At 50.1% G+C, this 22,898-nt stretch overlaps 1 protein-coding gene across 8 annotated transcripts in view; it reads left to right on the top strand.

The window, feature by feature from the left end:
• The first annotated feature begins 22,157 nt into the window (after positions 1–22,157).
• Positions 22,158–22,898, top strand: part of TIAM1 (TIAM Rac1 associated GEF 1) — a 193,764-nt gene continuing 193,023 nt past the window's right edge. For 5 of the 8 annotated variants that reach the window (XM_069785281.1, XM_069785288.1, XM_069785282.1 and 2 more), the window contains exon 1: positions 22,171–22,289. The gene's annotated coding sequence lies outside the window, so the exon portion shown is untranslated. Of the gene's footprint in view, positions 22,290–22,898 lie in introns of all 8 variants that reach the window. The other 3 variants (XM_069785292.1, XM_069785283.1, XM_069785286.1) reach the window with 3 other exon arrangements.

Genomic DNA, 22,898 nt, shown 5'->3' on the forward strand with positions numbered 1-22,898 from the left:
TAATTGCGCAATTGTTTGATGCAGTACAAAATCCCGGTGAAAATGCTAATTAATATGCAATTAGAAAATACCTAAATGATACAACAGGGTGAACTACCCCATTTCTGCAGTGGGAAATCAAGACTTCCAAACAGAATGCATCTAGGCAGGTCTCCAGAATAACAAGGGTGTGTTTTTATTTTGATTTTTAAATGTGATTTCTTCTCTGGGGACACTGGGTGGCTGAGGAGCAGCTGAGTTTTTTCATGAGCGAGAAGCAGAACTCAGCTGGGTTTGGTTTGTACAGCTGTCAGTGAAATGAGGCTTCTGGGTGCTGTTTTAATATAAGCAATTAATAAGTGGGAATGCAGCTGTGAAATGCATTAGCCAGGTATTGTAATACAATTTCCACAGTATCGCGTAATTAATATTTATGTGACCACTTGGCATCTGTTAGGAAATTTTTTCCATAGGTCAGCAGACATCTCCAGCCTTGCCAAAAGGAGTAGGAGAAAGCCTGCAGACTTTGTACCTGGTGTGCACGCTGGGAACCATTGTCCCTCTGGGTTTGTGTGATCTGGAATGCCTTCATAAAATGTGACCAGAGCAGGTACACAAGTTCCCAGTCAGGGCACAGGCACTGTGACTGTTGCTTTTGGTGGACAAAAGAAAAAGTCCCTTTCCACATTCGCTTGTGTCGAGAGACTTTTAAAAGCCTGCCTGTAGGCTCTGCCAGGGCCAAGCTTTGTTGCTGTTCTGGAACAGGCTGCGGCATCCACAAAAACCTGGTCTGCATTGAACCGCATCCAGCCCTGTCGGCACCCGCCCCAGCTTGTCGGCGCCTGTGACTCCGAATGGGCACGTGGGCCCAGCGGGACAGTGCCCATACCTTTCCAGAACCAGAGTAGTTTAAACCTCCTAACAGTCCCTGGCAGGCGGCCCACTGTGTCACGTGCCTGCGAACTGCTCGGCTATGCTGGTCCGTCCTCGGCTGTGGAGGAAGACGAGGTTATGGTACCCAGCTGCTGGAGACCAGCACCGCTTCCTGACTTCATGCGTAGTTATTCCCTAATCCAGTCATGTCACTATGACCCAGGCTGATTTGCACACTTTTAATAGCAGGGATTTTCTGTCTGGGATCACTCTGACATAACATGGTTGAGGAGCAGCTCCACGTGCAATTATGCTGGGAGGTCTGAGGGACAACGGCAACCTTTCCTCAGGGCGGACTGAAGGAGCTGCTCAGCACGGGTAGGTGCAATGCGACCCCTGCCGCAGAGTGCCAGGCACCTCTCCAGACCCAAATCCCATGAATGTTCATTGCAGCCTCAGTTGGCACCCCTCTGGTGAACAACCGGGCCAGCCAGCTTCCACAAAGTAATCTTCATGCCTTTTTTACAGTGAGTCCCAGCTGCCACTGGTGAGTGCTGATCATGGCATTGGGATCTGGGCACGCACCAGAGGTGCTCCTAGTAGGAACATGCTATCCTGCAGAGGTGTAATGATCAACAGCAGCCCATTCGCTTCAGGACGTGGAAGGCCACTTCTGCGGCACTAGCTCTGGATGTGCAATTTTCATTCTCTCTGGGCCCCTCTCTCATTTCAGCAAAGGGTGGTCGTTGCCCTGTGGCAGCCCTGCCTTCTGGCAGTGCCTGGCACCCACCGACCGGGGTTACCACAGCTGAGCTGGCGAGTACCTTGAAGCGACTGCCGTTGGGAGGCATGCAAAGCCGTCTTGCTGCCTAGTTTCCCCTGGAGCTGTTGGCTTTTCGTGACATCCTGAGCATCATGACTGTATTCTGGAGAAACAGCAATCGCAGCAACTATTCCTGGGTCACTGTGGGGACACTTGTGTTCACCCTGCCATCTGCGGGAGGAGCAATCACTGCCACTGTGGTGGGTTTGCTCCACTGCACTGTGGGAATTTGCAGCAGAGGCAGTTTGTGCACAACCACATCTATCGGGTTTACGTGGCAAGGTTTTGGTAGCAGGGGAGCTACAGCGGTGGCTTCTGTGAGAAGCTGCTGGAAGCTTCCCCTGTGTCGCATGGAGCCCATGCCAGCTGGCTCTAAGACGGACTCGCTGCTGGCCAAGGCTAAGTCCATCAGCAACAGTGGTAATGCCTCTGTGATAACATATTTAAGAAGGGAAAAAAAGTTGCTGTGGCACAGAAATGGCAGCCAGAGAGAGGAGTGAGAACATGTAAGAGAAACAACCCTGCGGACACCAAGGTCCGTGAAGAAGGAGGGGGAGGAGATGCTCCAGGCGCCGCAGCAGAGATTCCCCTGCAGCCCGTGGGGAAGACCATGGTGAGGCAGGCTGTCCCCCTGCAGCCCAGGGAGGTCCACGGTGGAGCAGATATCCACCTGCAGCCCAGGGAGGACCCCACACCAGAGCAGGTGGGTTCCCAAAGTAGGCTGTGACCCCGTGGGAAGCCCGCGCTGGAGCAGGCTCCTGGCAGGACCTGTGGCCCCATGGAGAGAGGAGCCCACGCTGGAGCAGGTTTTCTGGCAGGACTTGTGACCCCATGGGGGACCCACACTGGAGCAGTGTGCTCCTGAAGGACTGCACCCCATGGAAGGGACCCATGCCGGAGCAGTTCATGAAGAACTGCAGCCTGTGGGAAGGACCCACGCTGGAGAAGTTCGTGGAGGACTGTCTCCTATGGGAGGGACCGCACGCTGGAGCAAGCGAAGAGTGTGATGAGTCCTGCCCCTGAAGAGGATGAAATGGCAGAGACAATGTGTGATGAACTGACCGTAACCCCCATTCCCCGTCCCCCTGTGCTGCTGGTGGGGGTAGGTAGAGAATTCAGGAGTGAAGCTGTGCCCGGGAAGAAGGGAGGGGTGGGGGGAAGGTGTTTTTGGATTTGGTTTTATTTCTCATTACCCTACTCTGGTTTGATTGGCAATAAATTAAGTTAATTTTCCCCAAGTCCTGTCTGTTTTGTCCGTGATGGTAGTTGGTTGAGTGATCTCTCCCTGTCCTTATCTCAACCCATGAGCTTTTTGTTATATTTTCTCTCCCCTGTCCATCTGAGGAGGGGGAGTGCATGGTGCTTCGTTGCTGGCTGGGCTTAAACCACGACACCATGTCAGCTGCATCACCTATGTGCACAATGCCCTCTCGTTTCTGATCAACATCCTTGTTGTGGTCTTGGTTACAACTGATCTCTGTGGTGGAAACAGCACCCATGCAGAGTTTTCAGGTCGTATATCCTAGTTGTGCCTGGCTCTGAGTAGCTGAGGGCATGCAGGTAGTATCTCTGAAATGGTTTGTTGCCAGGACAGAAGACATTATTTGGATGCCCAGGACCTGCTGTATGCCTGGGGATAGCAGGGGAGCCTTTAGCCTACCTCTTCAGCTGAGGTGGAGCATAGCCTCAGCCCTCAAGAGCTTCCATCACAGAAGGATCTCCTCTGTCTGTGAGTCATGCCCCTTAACTCCCCACATAAAATCCCTGCTTTGATTTGACTGTGGGAGCCTCAGCTCCTCTCTCTTTTAAGCCACCACCCTGCTTCTTAACAGAGTTTTCTCATTGGTTTCACCTCAGCAACCTCTGCACACCAAACTCCTCCTCCGTGACCATGAGAGCTGGCAGCAGGCTGTCTGTCCAGGCAGCCCAGGCCAGGACTCCTCACCCTTATGGGGCATGAAAAAAAAAGAAATGTTTTCTTTCTGAAAGCAGAAGGAGAATTCCCCACACTGAACCACCTTTCTGCTTTTTTCCCTCGCTCTGAGAGCAGGGAATGGTGTCCTCTAGGGCTCTGCTAGGAGCACGCTGCAAGTCCCCCGCAGAAATGCTTGAGGGAATGCACAAAGGTGTCTTGGCCAGGTTTCATGATCCTGCAGCTCTGCCTGCTCTATCTCAGCAGACGTGGGAGAGGAGCAGACCGGAGCAGACCAGAGCGGGATGCAGACGACTGTGATTTGACTGTAGTGGCGGTTAGCTAATTGGGGTTTTGGAGGAGCTAGCAGTAGGTGCTGGGCTCATATCACTAGTACAAACCGTTGCAACTACAGCTTTCTCCTTGCCTCCTGCCAGCTGACACTGAGAGTTTCTGTCGTGCCTAGCTGTTTTATAGGGGCTACATGAACTACGTAGGGGCGACAGGGTATGACTGTGTAACACACCATCGCAGAAACAAAACAGTCAGTTCTGCTCTGTACCCCAAATTCACTTTAATATATTTCCCCTATGGCTCTTGGCTGTAGGTAATCACTGTAAAAGGGCAGGATAGGTTATTGAATCAGGTGCATGAAGAAAGATCAGCTACAGACTCAGCAGCAGGTACAACATTTACGGGGATTGCCTCACTGAGACTAAGCTCTCGATGATACTTTCTAAAGAAAACAGAGGTGGGAAAGGAAAAATGTGCTTAAAACAAGGTAGATACAACATATATGTGGTTTCTTACATTTTTTTCAGTATAAGCCTGGGCTCGGATGGGAACAAATGCAAAAAACCGCTGTGTGAATGATTGTAAACAGCGTGGGGGGGGAGAGTTTAGAGTTAGTGTTTGTTCCAGTCAATTCAGGGCTTACTAGCAATCGCCAAGTGTGTTAGGGCGTGCTAGCCACTGGATGGCACTAGTGGTCCAGGTTTCGTTTGACAGACTCGACCTTCCGCTGTACTTCTACTCTTCATTTGCTAAATACTGGTAAATTTGTAGGAGCTAGAAAAAGAAGTAAGATAACTAGGCACGTTGGGTATTTTATACATACACATGACTGCCCTTGCCCTCTCTCGTGTAAGTATTAACATCTTCATCCTTCTTTAGGAAACCCAGAGAGAAAAGAAATTCCAGCTGCACCTCATAAACCAGCAGACCAACCACCAGCTTTTCTGAAATGGCCACTGACTTTCTGCAGCCCATCTCATCCCAGTTTTGAGCGCTTGATTTTTAGCAGTGTTGGGTTCAGGTGGGCCCTGCTCAGTTGAACCGGCAGTGTGCGAATTGCTGGTGTCGGGCCCTGGGAAGTACTTATCTCTTCAGAGAAATTCCTCTGTGGGGAACCCCTGCACCTATCTGCCAGGCACTCAGATCTAGGGACTGTGAGAAATTGAAGCCCAGCTGAGTCAGCCAAAGTTTTGTAAGTCATGCTTAATTCCCTCTTGGTGCATAGATCAGTCCATTTCAATTAAAATAAGACCTAAAAGGAACATTTTGAGAAGACAGTCCTTGCTCCATTAAACAAGAACTGTTGTGGTAGGCTCATTATTGCCCTCCTCCCAGCATATCCCTTTACCCAGTTGACATGCTTCGTGTCTAATCCTGTTTTATATAGATTCCAGCTTCAGACCATCTAGCAAAAGCAGAACTTGGCTAAAACCTAATAGTCTGTTGGATATGCTTGATAACATTAAGATTTGTGGGTGATAGGTGTGAGGGAGCAAAGGGAAGAAATGATGGAGGCTTATCAGCTCAACAAAAATAAATTTGCCCTTTTAAAATTAGGTTTGTAATTTGGAAACCTTGATGAATCTGTGGCTGTATGAAAATATAAACTGTGAAAAAAAAAAATCTCCTTCCTTATCCCACAATGCCTGGAGAGGAAAGCTAATAGATTTCTGGAAGAGAGAATCTGTCTCATGAGTTGAAAACAACTAGTCTGAAAAGAGGTCAGAAAGCCTTCATGTTCATACAAATGATTGCTCTAACTCCTCTGGGGACACAGAGGAGATCTTTATAAGGCATCTTACATCAGACTGCAGTAAAAACAAGGGACATAAGGACTTGCTTGTGGGGGAAAAAACCCCATCCATCGCAGAACATGGAACCAGTCTGTCATGTTCATGTGGTCTGTCTGGGGAAAAAGGATTTTAAAGTCAATGGCACAGAGATACTTTGTGAGTTTTCTAATACTGCAATAATCATGTAATGTCAACAGCTTCAGTAAAAATGGCAGGATGCGATCTCTTGCCCTTTGGCAACACATAGGACCTCACCAGGACAGAGAGAGGTGGGGAACGTAGCAACTCTGTGTAACAGAAGCCCCCTTCTATGCTTGAGATAGGAGTACCAATTAAGGCAACACCTGGCTCCTCCAACATACCATTTCCCAATTATACACACCACTAAACAATTCACCCTGCTTCAAAAATGAAAGCAAAATGCCGAGGGCACAGACAAACTGATCCCATAACAAGATTTAGTAATGAAAGTGTGCAGGGCCAATACTGGTACCCACTTAACATTGCAGGGGCTGAATTGCACGAGAGGCCTCCGAGGTCTTTGCCTCCTCCTCTCCCCTTGCTCAGCCAAACCCTGCAAGAGCAGTGCTTTTATGGCTGGTCATATGTACTACGCTTGGCACAGAGCCATTTTGTTCACTCCACTTCCAGCATGGATGCAGACTGTAGTTTGTCCGTGTAGGCAGAAAACAAATGCCCATCATGGAGAGGCCATTTGCTGGAATCAGAGGGTAGAGTGACTTACTACTTGCATTAGCCTGACAGTGTTGAGTTATGGGAGGACAGCAAAAGCACTTGTGTAAATAGAAATAAGGGAACTAATAAACACAAATCAATAGGCACAAGCATTCAGCAACACCTAACACCCTCTGGTCCTCTCTGGGGCGGGATCTAACATCCATCACAGCAGGCAAGGGCAAGATGGATGGGTACGCTCTCAGCCTGGCCAGTTCTGGACTGCTGAGCTGCCCAAGACTGCACTGGCAAATTGCCTACATCAAAGCATCTCAGAGCTTTAGAGTCCAAGCAGAAAACTCAAAAAAGCCAGAATTCACAAAAGTTATGGGGTTGTTAAAAACTGTCCTGGAGGATGCATCTCCAGAGAAGCTAACTCAGAGTCTGGTTTCACCTGCTTTCTGCCTTTTCCCCCAAGTCTTACAGCACATATTCTGGCTTGTGAGAGTCCTTGCAGGGTAGCACTTTTGTCCCTAGCTCCTCAAGAAGATGGAAGGTATGTCTACACTTGCTGAGTATGGGAGGACCAGGGAGTAAATCCAAGCACTGGATTCTTGATTATCTGCACTGAGTAATTACTAGGTCAATGTTTTAGATGATTTCAATCAGCCCCTCCAAGGTACATCTGCTAACAGAGCAGGCTAGCCCATAGCCGTGCACAGGGGATGTGCTGTTCAGCTGCTAAGCTAGGAATTGGTCCTTGCTCTTTTTCCATCCAGCAGCACAAGGATACCCAGAGGTGACAGTGAAGACTCTGGGACCTTCCTTCCTTCTCGGGCTGGAGCCACCCATGCAGTGGTTGTGGTGGGCTCTCCTGCCACTGAGACGTGACACGTGTCAAAGCTTCTGCCCCAGGGTTAGAACAGCAGTCCTCTTCCAAGGCTCTATAAACCCTAATCTCTCCTCTCCTCCTGACAGCACATGTTCAAAGCTGAATTAGCAACAGAGAATCAACCTGGTTCTTTCCCACAGTGGCCAAGAGTTGCCAATTTAGGTGGGACACATATGCAAGGAATTGTCTCTTCTGTCACCTCATCCTTCACCTTCCAGCATGTTGTTACCGTACCTCAAATCCCTTTCAACACTATGTCCTTCCAAAGGGACCGCAGGCGCAAATGCCTGGGCCAACTACTCAAAGCTTGTGGTTGCTGATCTGCCAAACCATTTGTGTTTTAAATGGCAGTAAGTAAATACAGGTTCTTGGTTGACCTTGCAAAGTGCCATGAAAAAAAAAAGGAGATTTACACCTGGGTTGCTTGTGGTACCACAGATAGCAGGAGTAGGAATGACACAGCTTTGCACTGTCTGCTTAATTTGTTTATTTTGAGGAGAGGCAATGACCTCATCAGTGGCTACCTACAGAAACAATGATGCTAAGAGTGGCTTAAAAATTTAGATAAATTGAAGGAAAGCTCATTAGGCCATCCTCCCCTGCCCCCCTTTTCCTCCAATTCCTTCCTTCCTTTCCCACTCCACACCTACACACATGTGGGAGAAGATGGTCTGTAGCAACTCTGAACACTGTTTTTGCTCTCCGTACTGCTATCTCTGAAGGACTAGGATGCTGTGAACACTTCCCATTGCTTTCCTCTCTTGGGGCAAGAATGGCATGGGCAGGCCATGCTCTAACCCATTGTTAAGTAAAAGTTCACTTCTCTCTGGCTTTAATATTTTAAATTAATTATTCAGAGAGTCCACAGGCATGATCACCTTTTCATAACGAGCAGGTAGTCAGGAAAACATTAATATTTGAAGAAGAAAAGGTCCAGGCTAATGATTTAGACAGGAGAGGCAGGGGTACTCTCTCCCCGTCCTTTCATAAGCAGCTTTGTGCTTCTCTATGTCTCATGGTCCTGACACATTATGGGGTAAAGTATGATTAATTTTCCATTAATATGCTTGTGCTGTAAGTTCACCTCAAAAAGGCAAACTGATTCAACATCATTGGGGACAGAAGGCTTGGAGGTTTGGGTGAGGCTTGCTGCAGCCTGCTCACCCACTAGCAGTGGTGGGGTCGCCTGCCCCTTTCCCCTGTCATTCTGCAGGCTGCAAGCCTGTTTCCCCGGGGTAGCTCTTTCAGGAGACGGGACAGCAGGCAAGTCCAACAGACTGCAAAGCTACGTCCGTAAGAGTTGCTCTGGGAGTATGTTCCTGCAATCTCTGTGCTGCTCAGAGTCAGCTTTAGCAATCAGGAAAACAAGTTATGAAGAGTCGTGCTGAACACTCCCTGCAGGCAAGCACTCTGCTGCTGTGGCACACGGGCTGGGGAGCACACAGGTTGAAACCATCTCTCTGCACAGCCAGGGCTGAGGCATGCCCAGCTTTTCCCAAGTCCACCCGGGGAAGGTAACAAGGCCAGGCATGCAGCAGTCCAGACCTCAGCACGGCAAGCCACCCCAGCAGGTAACAGGGCAAGCTTATAATGGTCCGTGCCAAAGCCAGGACCACCACATCCCCACAGATATCGGTGTCCAATTTCACCAGATGAACACAAACGCGGTGGTGCTCACCTACTGCAGGAAAGCCGTCTGATGGCAACACAGCCCCCGGCTCTCATCTCAGTCCCCGTGCCCCCATGCTCCGGGGGCAGCATAAAGCTGTGCCCTTTCTCCCACAGGGGTTTGTGCCCGACTAAGGCGTTGATCGGCAGCGTCTGACTCTGCATGGGCAGTTGCTGCTTGCTTGCCCCTCACCATGCTCAGCTGGCGTGGGAGCAGCAGGCCTGCAGCAACTGCCCCCTCCTTGTGCCGGGGAGCAAGGGTGAGATGCCTTATCCATCCACCGCTCAGGCTATAAGGGGACATTCAGCCCCGTAGCATGAGCCAACGTTCATTTAAGTTTCATGTACTGTATCTGCTCTCCAGTGTGATGTATGGCCTCCACTGAGGACCGTGTGAAGCTTGTGGGTGGTATAAATCCTATGCAACTCTCCAGAGGGTTCAATGATACGTTGGCCCCCGCTGAGCCTCTGCCCAGGGGCAAGTTTCACACAATGCCAATTGCAGGACCAGCCGTCTTGCAGAGTCACCTGAACCAAGTACTCCTCGAGTTTTTCCTGTGACTCCAGCCACTGCAGGAGGAATGACTTACCTAGAGGAGAAGAAGGAGTGGTGGGGAGAAGAAAAAGAGGTAGGAAGGTTATGAGGAGGATGTAATGGAGTAATGGAGGATGCAGAAATTAAAGGTGCTGAAGGGGTAATTTTTCCCTGCTGCTACCACCAGATGATGCTGCAGAGCAAGCCGCCAGAAGCACTGAAGATTACGTCTGCAGGAGCCCACATACTTACAAGCTGAGTAATACCATTTTCGAGATAAAATGACTTTTTAAAATCCATTCTTATTATTCATACAGGTATTTCTTAGACGTCATCCTGCAGAATATCAGTGCCTCTCCTGAATTACTCAGCCGAGCTCTTCCCTAGGCCTCCCTGTAAAAGGGATTACTGCACAGCACTGGCTGCAAAACTTGCCATCGCACATCCACAACCACCAAAGCAGTCAGGGGCGCAGCACGCACACGCACGCACCAGAAGGATGTCCACGCCACTCACTGCACCCCTGCCCTTGAAGAAATAACATGGTGGAACCAGGGAACCACTAGTTACCAGAATTAACTCCTACAAACAGCCCACAGAGAAAGATGGCCTAAATTGAAAATGGGGGAGGGGGGCATTTTGCATAAAACAGACAGAGGAACAAAACACTTTCAAAAGGTGAATCTGGAATTAATGACCTTAGTGGCTAAAAAGACATCTCAGCTATAAAGAAGGTACTAACTTTTAAGATATATTACAGATGGTCCCCTCCTACTAGCACTTCAGTATCCCACAAGCAGTATTACCTACCTCTCCTACCAACTCGCCCTTGTGAGCACTTCACAAGTACTGACTAAACTGGTTCTCAAATTGTCCAGCTGATTAACATAATTCAATTAAACCCAGAACAACTCATCTCAATCTGTTCTTAACATGAAGATTGCTGCTCCTGTTTCAGAAGTCCAGAAGGGCTTGTGTGCCTGAAAGCTGCTCTTTCTCAACAGTATCAATGGATCTAGTGAAAAAAAAACCAACAACCACCCAACACCAAACCAAAGTGCCTGTCCCTGCAAACACCTGATTTATGGGCTTAGGCTATGCTCTTCTCAATGGCAATGGCACCTTGAGTGTCTTCTGGCTCCTGTCTACTTTGCCTACCCAGTCCTGCCTCCACCATCTCCCTTTGCTGCACCGACACCATGGTTCATGGTGCTACTTGCTGTACTCTTTACATTATAGTTAATAGCTATCTGCTAAGGGAAGGTTCTCCTTTCCTTTTTGCTTGTACCAGCACCTACCTGTCCATCCTTCCAGCCTGCTCAGGGAGCTAGACCAAGAGAAAGCTGATGTCTTGGTTTTGAAGAGTTAATTTTTGGGTGACTGAGCTTGCACATTGCACGGTCAGATTGTGCAAGGCAAGCAGTGAGGGAGCAGGACCAACACTGCCCTTTTGCATTGTCGTTCGCTGTCAAGCGTGGCTTAGATGTAGTATCAAGCTGCATCCCAAGAGAAGAAGTAAGATTGGATAATCTGCCTAGAGTTGCCACAGAAATCCGTGTTCTCAGCCTGTGTCTCCTGATGGCAAAGCCCGCTGTCTGTCTGGTAGGCTGTCTTTCTTGTTCTGCCATTTATAAGGGGTATCTTTCATGTAAGCACTCCCCTTGCATCTAGTTTTCAAAATTTTGGTTATTTCTATCCTCTTAAAGTGCATCCTTGAGGTATCATACAATGCTGGTGCTCCTTATGAAATCGTCACTCGCGCACTCAACACACCAGTTTCTTGCTGATTTATCCCACACTTCTGTGTTTGTGTGTTTGCAGACGGAAGGGTAGAAGAAGAAAATGCTGCCACAAAGCATGCCATCGCTGTCCTCTCCTCTGCTGACCTTCGTGGGTTCCTTGTGGTTCCTTTCACAAAGGCAAAAGCCAGACCAAAGCCTGCTGGCGTTTTAGTGAGGTGGTCACAAGGACAAATGTCCCCTTTGGGATTTAGTTAAGGACAGTGAATGATTTTCTGTCTGTGACCTACATCAGGGCTGAGGCGAGGTTTCCAGTAGTAAAAGGCTAATGCAATAACACAGATTTTGCTTAGGTTTACATGTGTGGGTTAGGCTAATCCAACAAGAGACAAATATTTTCAATGATGGTCCTTTTTTTTTTTTTTTCCCCTCCTCATATAGGCTTTTCAGTAATGCCTTCTTTACCCATAAAGTGATGTCAGTCATCAGCTGAAATGTGATCTACTGGGGCTGATGGGGTCCATTTGTCAGAGAAAGGGAAGGTCATAGGCTTGCCAAGCTGGTGAAGAGGGCTTTCAACTGAAGTTGCTGGGGGAGGGGAACCTCAACCCATCCCACTATTACCAGTTTGATGCCAGTGCCAGCAATAGATGCCCAGAGCCTGGAGAGGGATCACAGGTCAGCAGGAGAAAACCTGAAGACCAGCACAAAGGAATTCCAGCCCCTCCAGCCAGTAAGTTAGCTTCATCGGGGGCCCAACTTAAATGCCCCTATGCAAATGCATGTAGCATGGGGAATAAACACAAGGAGTTAGAGACGTGCACATGCCTACAGGGCTATGATCTTATTGGCATCGTGGAGACATGGTGGGATGGCTCCTATGACTGGAGTGTTGGAATGGAAGGACACAGGCTGTTTAGGAAGGACAGGCAGGGCAGAAGAGGAGGGGGTGTTGTCCTCTATGTCAAGGACCAGCTGGAGTGCATGGAGCTCTGCTTGGGGATGGATGAGGAGAGGACCGAGAGCTTATGGGTCAGGATTAAAGAGAGGGCAGGGACAGGTGACATTATAGTGGGGGTCGGCTACAGGCCACCCGACCAGGAAGACCGAGAGGATGAGGCCCTCTATAGACAGATAGGAGCAGCCTCATGTTCACAAGCCCTGGCCCTCATGGGGGACTGCAACCACCCCGATATCTGTTGGAGGAACAACACAACAGGACATAAGCAATCCAGGAGGTTCCTGGAATGTGTTGATTATAAATCCCTTCTCCAAGTGATAGAGGAGTCAATGAGGAGAGGTGCTATGCTGGACCTTGTTCTCACCACCAAGGAGGGGCTGGTGGGGAATGTGAAGCTCAAGGGCAGCCTTGGCTGCAGTGACCATGAAATGGTGGAGTTCAAGATCCCTGGGGCCGTGAGGAAGGTGCACAGCAAGCTCTACCCTGCACTTCAGGAGAGCAGACTTTGGCCTCTTCAGGGATCTGCTTGGTAAAGTACCATGGGATACAGCCCTGGAGGGAAGAGGGGCCCAAGAAAGCTGGTTAATATTCAAGGATCACCTCCTTCAAGCTCAGGAGCAAGGCATCCCAACAAAGAGGAAGTCAGAAAATGCCAGGAGGCCTGCACAGATGAACAAGGAGCTCCTGGACAAACTCAAACACAAAAAGGAAGCCTACAGAGCATGGAAACAAGGACAGGTGGCCTGGGAGGAATACAGAGAAATTGTCTGAGCAGCCAGGGAAGAGGTTAGGAAAGCTAAAGCCCTGATAGAATTAAATCTGGCCAGGGATGTCAAGGTCAACAATAAAAGCTTCTATAGGTACTTTGGTGATTAGACGAAGACTAGGGAAAATGTGGGCCCTCTCCAGAAGGAAATGGGAGACCTGCTTACCTGGGACATGGAGAAGGCTGAGGTCCTCAATGACCTTTTTTTGCCTCAGTCTTCACCAGCAAGTGCTCCAGCCACACTGCCCAAGATGCAGAAGGCAAGGGCAGGGACTGGGAGAGTGAAGAACCTCCCACTGTAGGAGAAGATCAGGTTTGAGACCATCTAAGGAACCTAAAGGTACACAAGTCCATGGCACCTGATGAAATGCATCCTCGGGTCCTGAGGGAACTGGCAGATGAAGTGACTAAGCCACTATCCATCATATTTGAGAAATCGTGGCAGTCCGATGAAGTTCTCACTGACTGGAAAAGGGGAAACATAACCCCCATTTTTAAAAAAGGAAAAAAGGAAGACCTGGGGAACTACAGGCCAGTCAGTCTCACCTCTATTCCAGGCAAGATCATGGAGAAGATCCTCCTGGAAACTATGCTAAGGCACATGGAAAATAAGGAGGTGATTGGTGACAGCCAACATGGCTTCACTAAGGGCAAATCGTGCCTGACAAATTTGGTGGCCTTCTATGACAGGGTTACAACATTGGTGGATAAAGGAAGAGTAACTGATGTCATCTACCTGGACTTGTGCAAAACATTTGACACTGTCCCACATGACATCCTTGTCCCTTAATTGGAGAGACATGGATTTGATGGATGGACCACTTGTTGGATAAGTAATTGGCTGGATGGTCACACTCAAAGAGTTGTGGTCAACAGCTCGATGTCTGAGTGAAGAACAGTGACGAGTGGCGTTCCTCAGGGGTCGGTATTGGGTCTGATGCTGTTTAACAGCTTTGTCGGCGACATGGATGATGGGATTGAGTGCACCCTCAGCAAGTTTGCTGATGACACCAAGCTGTGTGGTGCAGTGGACACGCTGGAGGGAAGGGCTGCCACCTAGAGGGACCTTGACAGACTTGAGAGGTGGGCCCATGTGAACCTCATGAAGTTCAACAAGGCCAAGTGTAAGGTCCTGCATATGGGTCGGGGTAATCCCAAGCACAAATACAAGCTGTGTGTTTGAGAGCGGCCCTGCAGAGAAGGACTTGGGGGTGTTGGTTGATGAGAAGCTCAACATGACCCAGCAATGTGTGTTTGCAGCCCAAAAGGCCAACTGTATCCTGGGCTGCATCAAAAGAAGTGTGACCAGCAGGTCGAGGGAGGTGATCCTGCCCCTCTACTCTGCTCTGGTGAGACCCCACCTGCAGTCCTGCGTTCAGCTCTGGGACCTCCAACATAAGAAGGACATGGACCTGTTGGAGATAGTCCAGCAGAGGGCCACAAAGATGATCAAAGGGCTGGAACACCTCTCCTATGAAGACAGGCTGAGAAATTCAGGGTTGTTCAGTCTGGAGAAGCGAAGGCTCTGGGGAGACATTATAGCAGCCTTCCAGTACATAAAGAGAGCCTACAAGAAAGCTGGAGAGGGACTTTTTACAAGGGCTTGTAGTGATAAAGCCACAAGGGGTAGTGGCTTTAAACTGAAAAAGGGTAGATTTAGATTAGATGTAAGGAAGAAATTCTTCACTATGTGTGTGGTGAGGCACTGGAACAGGTTGCCCGGAGACGTTGTGGATGCCCTGTTCCTGGGAGTGTTCAAGGCCAGGTTGGATGGGGCTTTGAGCAACCTGGTCGAATGGAAGGTGTCCCTGCCCATGGCAGGGGGGTTGGAACTAGATGATCTTTAAGGTCCTTTCCAACCCAAATCATTCTATGTTTCTATGAAATTAGCAATGACATTGAAAGAAACCCTTTAATCCTATAAACTGACAACAAAATGGGGATTGGAAGCAAGGGCTATTGCCCTCCCCATATGTGTCCTTATGACATGAGCAATCATACCCCCGGGAAAGCTCAGACTTTGCCATTATCCAAAAAGTACTCTGATTTTACATATCACTTCACTTGCAACTGGCAGTGAACACAGATAACAGCATTTTTCAAAAAGAGAGGCTAAGGTGGGCAATAATTCATCAAATGCATCTCCTCTTTTACATAATCCTAGATGTGCGAGGTTGTGATCCTACTATTAGCTTTGCTGCAGCCTGAACATGATTCAGACAAATACTGGCTGAAAAAAAAAGGAAGGCATTATTATTATTTTTGAAGCATGCAAAGGCCTGGGAGAGGTTCTTCAAGGGACTATAAAAGGGGTAATAGATAGAGATTTTGCGCTCATGGAAGCAGACTGTCCCTGCTAAAAGAGATACTAAGCAGATATAGTTACTTTCTATGTATGGAGTTCAGGGTCTTGGAACCAGTCTGAGTTACATATACTTAAAAGCCAGAAAGAAACCTCCATTATTACATTGTTGTTCCTGTTTTCAAAGAAAAAAGAAGGCAACAACTTCTGGGTTGTGGTGAATATCTTTTTTAAGCTACGGGCAAAGCAGACAGGAAAATAAGTAGAAGGCATGAAGTTCGCCAGTACAGAACAAGTCCTAATTCAATCCAGTTTTGACGGCCTGGTTAGGACTTTGGTGGTAAGCAATCCTTCTGCTAACTGTGTAGGACATAAAATGTCAGCTTACATGCATGCAGCAGCACATCAGGATCTACTGGTAACAGTCTACAACTATTTTTCAAAGAACAATTTCCCTGATTTTTTTTAACCCCTTTTTCAATTTTTCAACTTGAAATGTCTTCTGCCATTCCTGTCTCTCAGGTACATGAGTGCATTGCTCAGGAATAAGAGCATTCTGTTCTGTAGCGGAGAAATATCAAAACAGGCATTACAAAGAGAAAAATGCTTTATTTACAGATAATTAATTTTACAAATGGACAAGGAATGTCTGGCATAGAGACAGAACTTTGCTTTTGAGCTTTCCTCATCCATACAAATTTTTTGATAAGCAAATGCTATTTCATGTTTTCAGTCATGGAATTACCAGCCTTGCAGTAAGTTATACTCTGTTCATTGTGAATTGCCAAGTTGTTTTTTTCTGAGTGAGCTACTCCTGTATGCCCCTGTCAAAAATGACTATGTTTTTTGCAACTCAATCATTCATAAACTCAGATAGAATCTTCATAGGAAGATGCTTTACTTCTGCTACATTACCTGAAAATAAGGTTTGCTGATGGTGGGCAAATGGTGTTTAGCAAGGGCAGTTTTTTGCTCAGTCCCGTGTTCTGCTTCCTTTTAAAATTTTTTTTGGAGGAGACTGAACTTTTTATGCACACAATCACTGCAAGCCAGAAATAACAACTCTGAAATTAGTACTGAGTAGGTGGAGGGGTACAACTAGCACACCAGCTTGCCATAACAGTCTGGATATATAAATGAAGAGATAGGACTTGACATGCAGAATAACTAGAACTGTCAGATGACTAATGGATTTCACTCATTATATGCTGAGGCACTGGAAAAGTAGCTAATGAAGTGGGATTACTTAAAAATATGCCTATATTAGCTGGCATAAGACCCAGTTGAGCGGTCAGGTCTGCTGAGATGCAGCCACCTGCCCACATGTGCCCGACTGTGGGAGCCATGTCCAGTGTGTGTGGGGCTGCAGCTGGGAAGGGGGGCGGCTGCATTGAGGAGGGGGTGACAGTTCTCCTAACTGTTGTTTGAAGTGCACCTGAGCCTGCACCGTGGCAGAGAAAAGCAGTCCCTGCAGGGGCTTCAGCCTCCGGCCCCCTTTTTCCCTGCCAGTGCTGACATGGGTGTCTGTAGAGCAAGAGCAGTGAATGGGATGCAAGAGGTGGTCTGGATGAGTGGCAGCCCCCTCCTCCCTTAGACACCTGGAGTTTTCCATGGGAACAGAAATATTCCCCGACTGGGTCTGATGGTAGACGTCACCTACAGGTCAGTACCCCTGACCCTTTCATTTTCCCCTTGTTTTGGGGCAGCTGCTGAAAAATCACACCAGTGTTTAAGCAGGGCTGTGCCAGCGTCGCGCACTGTGGCGGTGGGAGGCAACAGCACATCTCTGGTGTCGGACTCTCATACACCACTGGATGTGTCTTGCTACCGTTTTGCTTTACAAGCTGCTAGAAAATGTCCCGGCCTTTCTTCACCGTTAGCTCTTCTTTACCATTCTTCTCCAGGTACTGCAGAGGACCTATAGGACAGAGTAGATACTGGGTGTGAGAGAAGCCTGGGGGCTATACGATACTCTGCTGTACAGTGCTCTGCAGGAGCCATAGGCTGAGAAATGGAGGATACAGGGTGCAACAGGACCTGCTGGATGATTGCCTGATTTATTGCCTTGTGTTTGTCTCAAACCATGCTGACAGCTGCAGGATTTCTCTTTTGGACACATATGAAGGCCCTTGTACCAGAGGGAGACTGGCAGACTGGAGAGTGTCTGGTGGAAGACACAGAGTTAGGGGCTAGAGCTCATGGTGTGCCAGGAGCACAGGCTGCCCAGAAGCTGTGAAACCTCCAGCCTTGAAGATATTCAAACCTTGATGAGGCAAGTCCATGCACAACCTCTCTGACTGAAATTAGTCCGGCTTTGAGCAGGAGATTGTTCTAGAGGCTCCCAGAGGTCCCTTCGGATTTCACTTTCCTGTGATTTACAGTCCCACTGATGCCACCAGTGCTCCATGTAATAAAGAAGATCATCTGCACCATATTGCCTTCCTCAGCTCTCCCTAAAATACCTCAACTCTCCACTCTGTTTTTCTTTGCAGAATCACATGAAGTAGGAGTGTTTAGCTCCTTGTCCTGTTTTTGCTCTGTGAGGACAGCTCATCATCAAAGCAGTCTGCTGCTGGATGGCATTGGCCAAACCTTGGAAGTGATACAGCCTTCCTCAACTGCTGCTTGGGCAAAGCAGCCATGCTGCATGGAGGATCTTCTGCTGTCTTTGGCAGCTTCACCTTGGTTGAGAATTGAAATGATGTTCTCCACCTTTTTTTTTACTATGTCTTTTCCCTTCCCTTTCACTAGAAGTTTTCCAAAATGGCAAATCATATCAGAATTACAAATCTTATTAGCCGTACAACTAATAGCCAGGCTGTGAGACCTTAAAGACTCACAAGTCATTGTTATAAAGGAACGTGTATCAGGTATGCCTAAACATTGGCTGAGGAGCCAAGCATAGCCTACTAACCAAGGGGACAGATTTTCCTTGGGCTGTGTGGAGCTGCCTGCAACACGGAAGAAGTTGATCCTGGGCTGCAGGATATACAGAAATAAAGCAGTACTGTGCCAGGCACACCTGCCTGGTGGGACAGCAGATAACCAGACTTAGCTGGCATGTGATGACAAAGCAGCGTTGCCTGGTCCCACTTGGCTGAGCCAGTGACTTGTACCTCTTCAGTGGCCAAGTTGCACTTGTGGCCAAAGGTGCAAATAAGGGATGCATCAGACATCAAAAGCCCAAAGTGGAAGAGGTGCATATAACTGCAGGAGGGGAGGGAGGCCAGGGTAAGTAGGATTTGGCCACAGAATCACAGAATGGCTGATGTTGGAAGGGAACTCTGGAGGGCATCTGGTCCAACCCCTTGCTCAAATAGGGCCACCCAGAGCCAGTTGCCCAGATGGCTTTTGAATATCTCCAAGGTGTGTGTCGTGGTTTAACCCCAGCCAGCAATTAAGCACCACGCAGCCGCTCACTCACTCCCCGCCCACCCAGTGGGATGGGGAGAAAATCGGGAAAAGAAGTAAAACTTGTGGGTTGAGATAAGAACGGTTTAATAGAACAGAAAAGAAGAAACTAATAATGATAAAGATAACACTAATAAAATGACAACAGTAGTAATAAAAGGATTGGAATGTACAAATGATGCGCAGTGCAATTGCTCACCACCCGCCGACCAACACCCAGCTAGTCCCCGAGCGGCAATCCCCTACCCCCACTCCCCCCAGTTTATATACTGGGCATGATGTCATATGGTATGGAATACCCCGTTGGCCAGTTTGGGTGAGGTGCCCTGGCTCTGTCCTGTGCCAACTTCTTGTGCCCCTCCAGCTTTCTTGCTGGCTGGGCACGAGAAGCTGAAAAATCCTTGAGTTTAGACTAAACACTACTTAGCAACAAGTGAAAACATCAGTTTTTATCAACATTCTTCTCATACTGAACTCAAAACATAGCACCGTACCAGCTACTAGGAAGACAATTAACTCTATTCCAGCCGAAACTAGGACAGTGGGGCACTCCACAGTCTCTCTCGGCAACTTGTGCCAGTGCTTGGTCACCCACACAGAGAAAGTCATTCCTGATGTTCAGAGGGAACCTCCTGTGTTTCAGTGCGTGCCCATTGCCTCTGGTCCTGTCACTGGGCACCACTGAAAAGAGCCTGGCTGCGTCCTCTTTGCACCCTCCCTTTGGGTATTTATATACATGGATGACATCCCCCTGAGCCTTCTCTTCTCCAGGCTGAACAGTCCCAGCTGTCCCAGCCTTTCCTCACAGGACAGATGCTCCAGTCCCTTCACTGGGCTCTCTGCAGTGTGTCCATGTCTCTCTTGTACTGGGGAGCCCAGAACTGGACACAGCACTCCAGGTGTGGCCTCACCAGAGCTGAGTAGAGGGGAAGGATCGCCTCCCTCGATCTGCTGGCAATGTTTTGTCTAATGCAGCCCAGGGTACCATCTGCCACTTTTGTTGTAAGGGCACAAGGTCCTTTTCTGCCAAGCTGCTTTCCAGCTGGGTGGCTCCCAGCATGTATTGGTGCATGAGGTTGTTCTTCCCCAGGTGCAACAGTTTGTGCTTCTCCTTGCTGAACATCATGAAGTTCCTGTCAGCCCATTTCTCCAGCCTGTCTAGGTCCCTCTGGATGGCAGCACGACTCTCTGTTTTGTGTTCACTCTTCCCAGCTTTGTGCCATCAGCAAACTTGCTGAGGGCACACTCTGCCCCATCATTCAGATCATTAATGAAGATGTTGAACAAGACTGGACCCAGTATTGACCCCTGGGGTACGCTGTTAGTTACTGGCCTCCAACTAGACTTTGTACCACTGACCACCACCCTCTGGGCCCAGCTGTTCAGCCAATTTTCACTCCACCTCTCTGCTCATCCAGCCCATACTTCATCACCTTGTCTATGAATATCTTATGGGAAAGTGTGTCAAAAGCCACACTGAAGTCATGGTAGAAAATACCCACTAGCTCTCCTCTCGTCTACGGAGCCAGACTTTTCTTTGTAGAAGATTATCAGGTTGGTCAAGCATGACTTCCCTTCATGGTCCTGGTTGTGACTGAAGGGCTGAGCTGGCTGAGGGCCAGGGCTGTCCTGGTCTGGGATGTTGTAGGAGGTGCAGCAGCCCTACACGGGGCTGGGATGGCTCCTGAGCACATGGAGATTTTGACGTGCAACCCATAGTCTTATGAGATACATTTGCTTATAGCTGATGGACACCTTGAAGATCTGGCTTTAAGTTACACTACTGATGGTGAGCTATAAAACAAACTGCACACCTGGGGTAGCTTGGGTTTGTATGATTATTCTGAGTGGCCACTTGACTAGCGGAACTTTCCTAATCTGGGACCGTAGCACACTATCAAATTTTCATAAGGCCTCCTGGCTGAATCAGTGGGGAATTTTACCTAAAAATCAATGTCAAGAAAGGACCTGCATTTAATCTTGCTGATTAAGTGCTTTGACTAAAGTGCTTTGTGTGGTAATGCCATTTAAAACCTGCCATAAATTGATCAGTGGCTTGATGAAGAAAACTGATCTTTTATATTTGGATTTGATTTGCAAATAAAATAGTGATTAGTGAGTAGATAGTTGAGATTTTTAAAGGTAGAACAAATACATAGTATTTGAAAAGAAATGTTCTTCATTCAATACATGTCCAAGCATTAACAATGACAATTGATTTGGATTTCCCTATCTTGACTTTCAAAGTTGATGAGGTGCTTCCACCTTTTTGTGTTTAAAAATCAGCTTGTGTAGTTTGGCAGGTTTTGTAAAACACTTTCAGTTAAGACACAGCTCATGTTTTTTTATTAACGCATTTTAAAATGTACTTATCCAGCTTTGAGCTGAGTCATTACTTTAAAAAAAACCGCAACACTTTGGCAGCCAGGGCAATGCTTGTGACAAGGTGCTCTCTGGCTTCCCTGTGTCCCATCGAACGGAGTCTGCGTGTGTGATGCACAGCTAAAGCACTGGCTTAAATTCCCTCAAAATCTTTAGCTGCAGAAATAGCACAGGAGCAGGCTAGCACACGGGAAAAGCCGTCGCTCCTTGTTTGCATCTCTGAGCCATGTAGATAGCCGTTGGCACTTGGGGGTCTCTGGTAAATGGCAGAGAAGGAACATGGTGCGGGATGGTGCCCGCAGCGAGGGAAGCAAGTGTGGACAAGGCCCAGGTGAAAGATCTGGTGATACCACCACCGTGTGCCAGGCAATGGCTCCTTGTAAGTGTCTGGTGGCGAACATGAAGGAGGGAGAGACGAGGAAAGCTCAGCACTGCTCCAGGAGACTTCGAGGGGGTCAGGAGCCATGAGAGGAAGGCGTGGCCATGCAGCGCCCAGGCACCTTCCTCTCATGGCTCCCGACCCCCTCGAAGTCCAACTGACTTCTGTGGCGGCCAGGCGCCTTCCTCTCACGGCTCCCGACCCCCTCGCAGCGGTCTGGAACCTTCTTCCCCGAACGGGTCGCTGCGGCCGGAGACGCGGCGGAGGGGGGCCGGGACCCGTGAGAGGACGGTTCCGAACCTCCTCACAAGTCGGTTCGACTTCGAAGTCGAGCTCTCCCTGCCCGCAGCCAATCCCGCTCGCCACCGCCGCGCGCGCCAACTTCGCCCGTCGCCCGCCCCCCCCCCCCCCCGCGGATTGGCCGGGCTCCCCCGCGCGGCGGGCGGCCCGCACGCCCCATTGGCCGCTTTTGTTGCGGGATCCGCGGTGCGGTGGGGTGCGTGGGGGGTGGTCCGCACGCGGCACCGCCCGCCCCCACCGCCCCCCGGGGAGCGGCCCCTCCCCTCCCTCCTGGAAGCCGCGTGGGCCATTGTCACACAACATTCCAACTCCGAACGCCCCGCTGTTCGCCGCCGCCGCCGCCTATTGGCTCTCCCGGCCCGGATTGACTCATCGAGCAGCCAATGGCCACCGGTTTCCAAGGCGGCCGCCGGCGCCGCCCCTCGCAGCGCCGGCAGTAACAATATGGCAGCGGCGCCTATTGGTGGCGGCGCGCTCTGAGCGGCGGCGGCGGCGGCGGCGGCGGCCGCGGGCGCCCGGCGGCGGCGACGACGACGACGACAGGGAGCAGCTCCCTGGGCGGGTTGGCGGCGGCGACCCCCGGTCGCCGAGCCCAGCCGCGGCAGGTGAGTGGCCGGCGGATCGCGTCCCCGTCGCCCGCGCACGGCATCCCGCCTCACACCGGTGCGCCCTGGCGGAGCGCCCCGCGCCGGGGGCGTTGCGCGGAGCCGCGGCCCGGCTCGCAGCCCCTCCGCCGCTGCCGCCGCCGCCCGCACCGAGGGGGTGGCCTGGGCGGGGTGTGTGTGGGGGGCGCGGCCGCGCTTCTCCGCTGCGGGCGGGTGGGCGCCCGGCCCGCCGGGGCCCGCTTTGTTGTTCGCAGTGTGGGCCAACGGCGGCCGCCGCCGCCGCCGCTCTCCCCGCCGGTGCGGCGGCGCGGGGATGGCCCCGCCGGGATGCCCGGGTCTTCGCCGGGGTCCGGCCCCGCCGCCGCGCGGCTCCGGAGCCGGCCCTGCGGCAGCCGGCCTCCGGGAGCGCCGCTCCTGCGCCTAAAATGTCACCACCACCGCCCCCCCGGGAGGGCTGCGCGGGGGCCGTGCGGGGGCCGTCGACCCCCCACCCCCCCCCACCCCGGAGAGCCCCAGCAGCCGGCGCTGCCCGGTGCTGGCCCGGAGCGGGGGGGCGGCGGCGGCCGCCGGGTCCCTTCCCCGCCGGGTGATGCTGCTGCTGCTGCTTTG

This window comes from Haliaeetus albicilla, chromosome 6 (genome assembly GCF_947461875.1).
Source record: "Haliaeetus albicilla chromosome 6, bHalAlb1.1, whole genome shotgun sequence".
Taxonomy (NCBI): Eukaryota; Metazoa; Chordata; class Aves; order Accipitriformes; family Accipitridae; genus Haliaeetus; species Haliaeetus albicilla.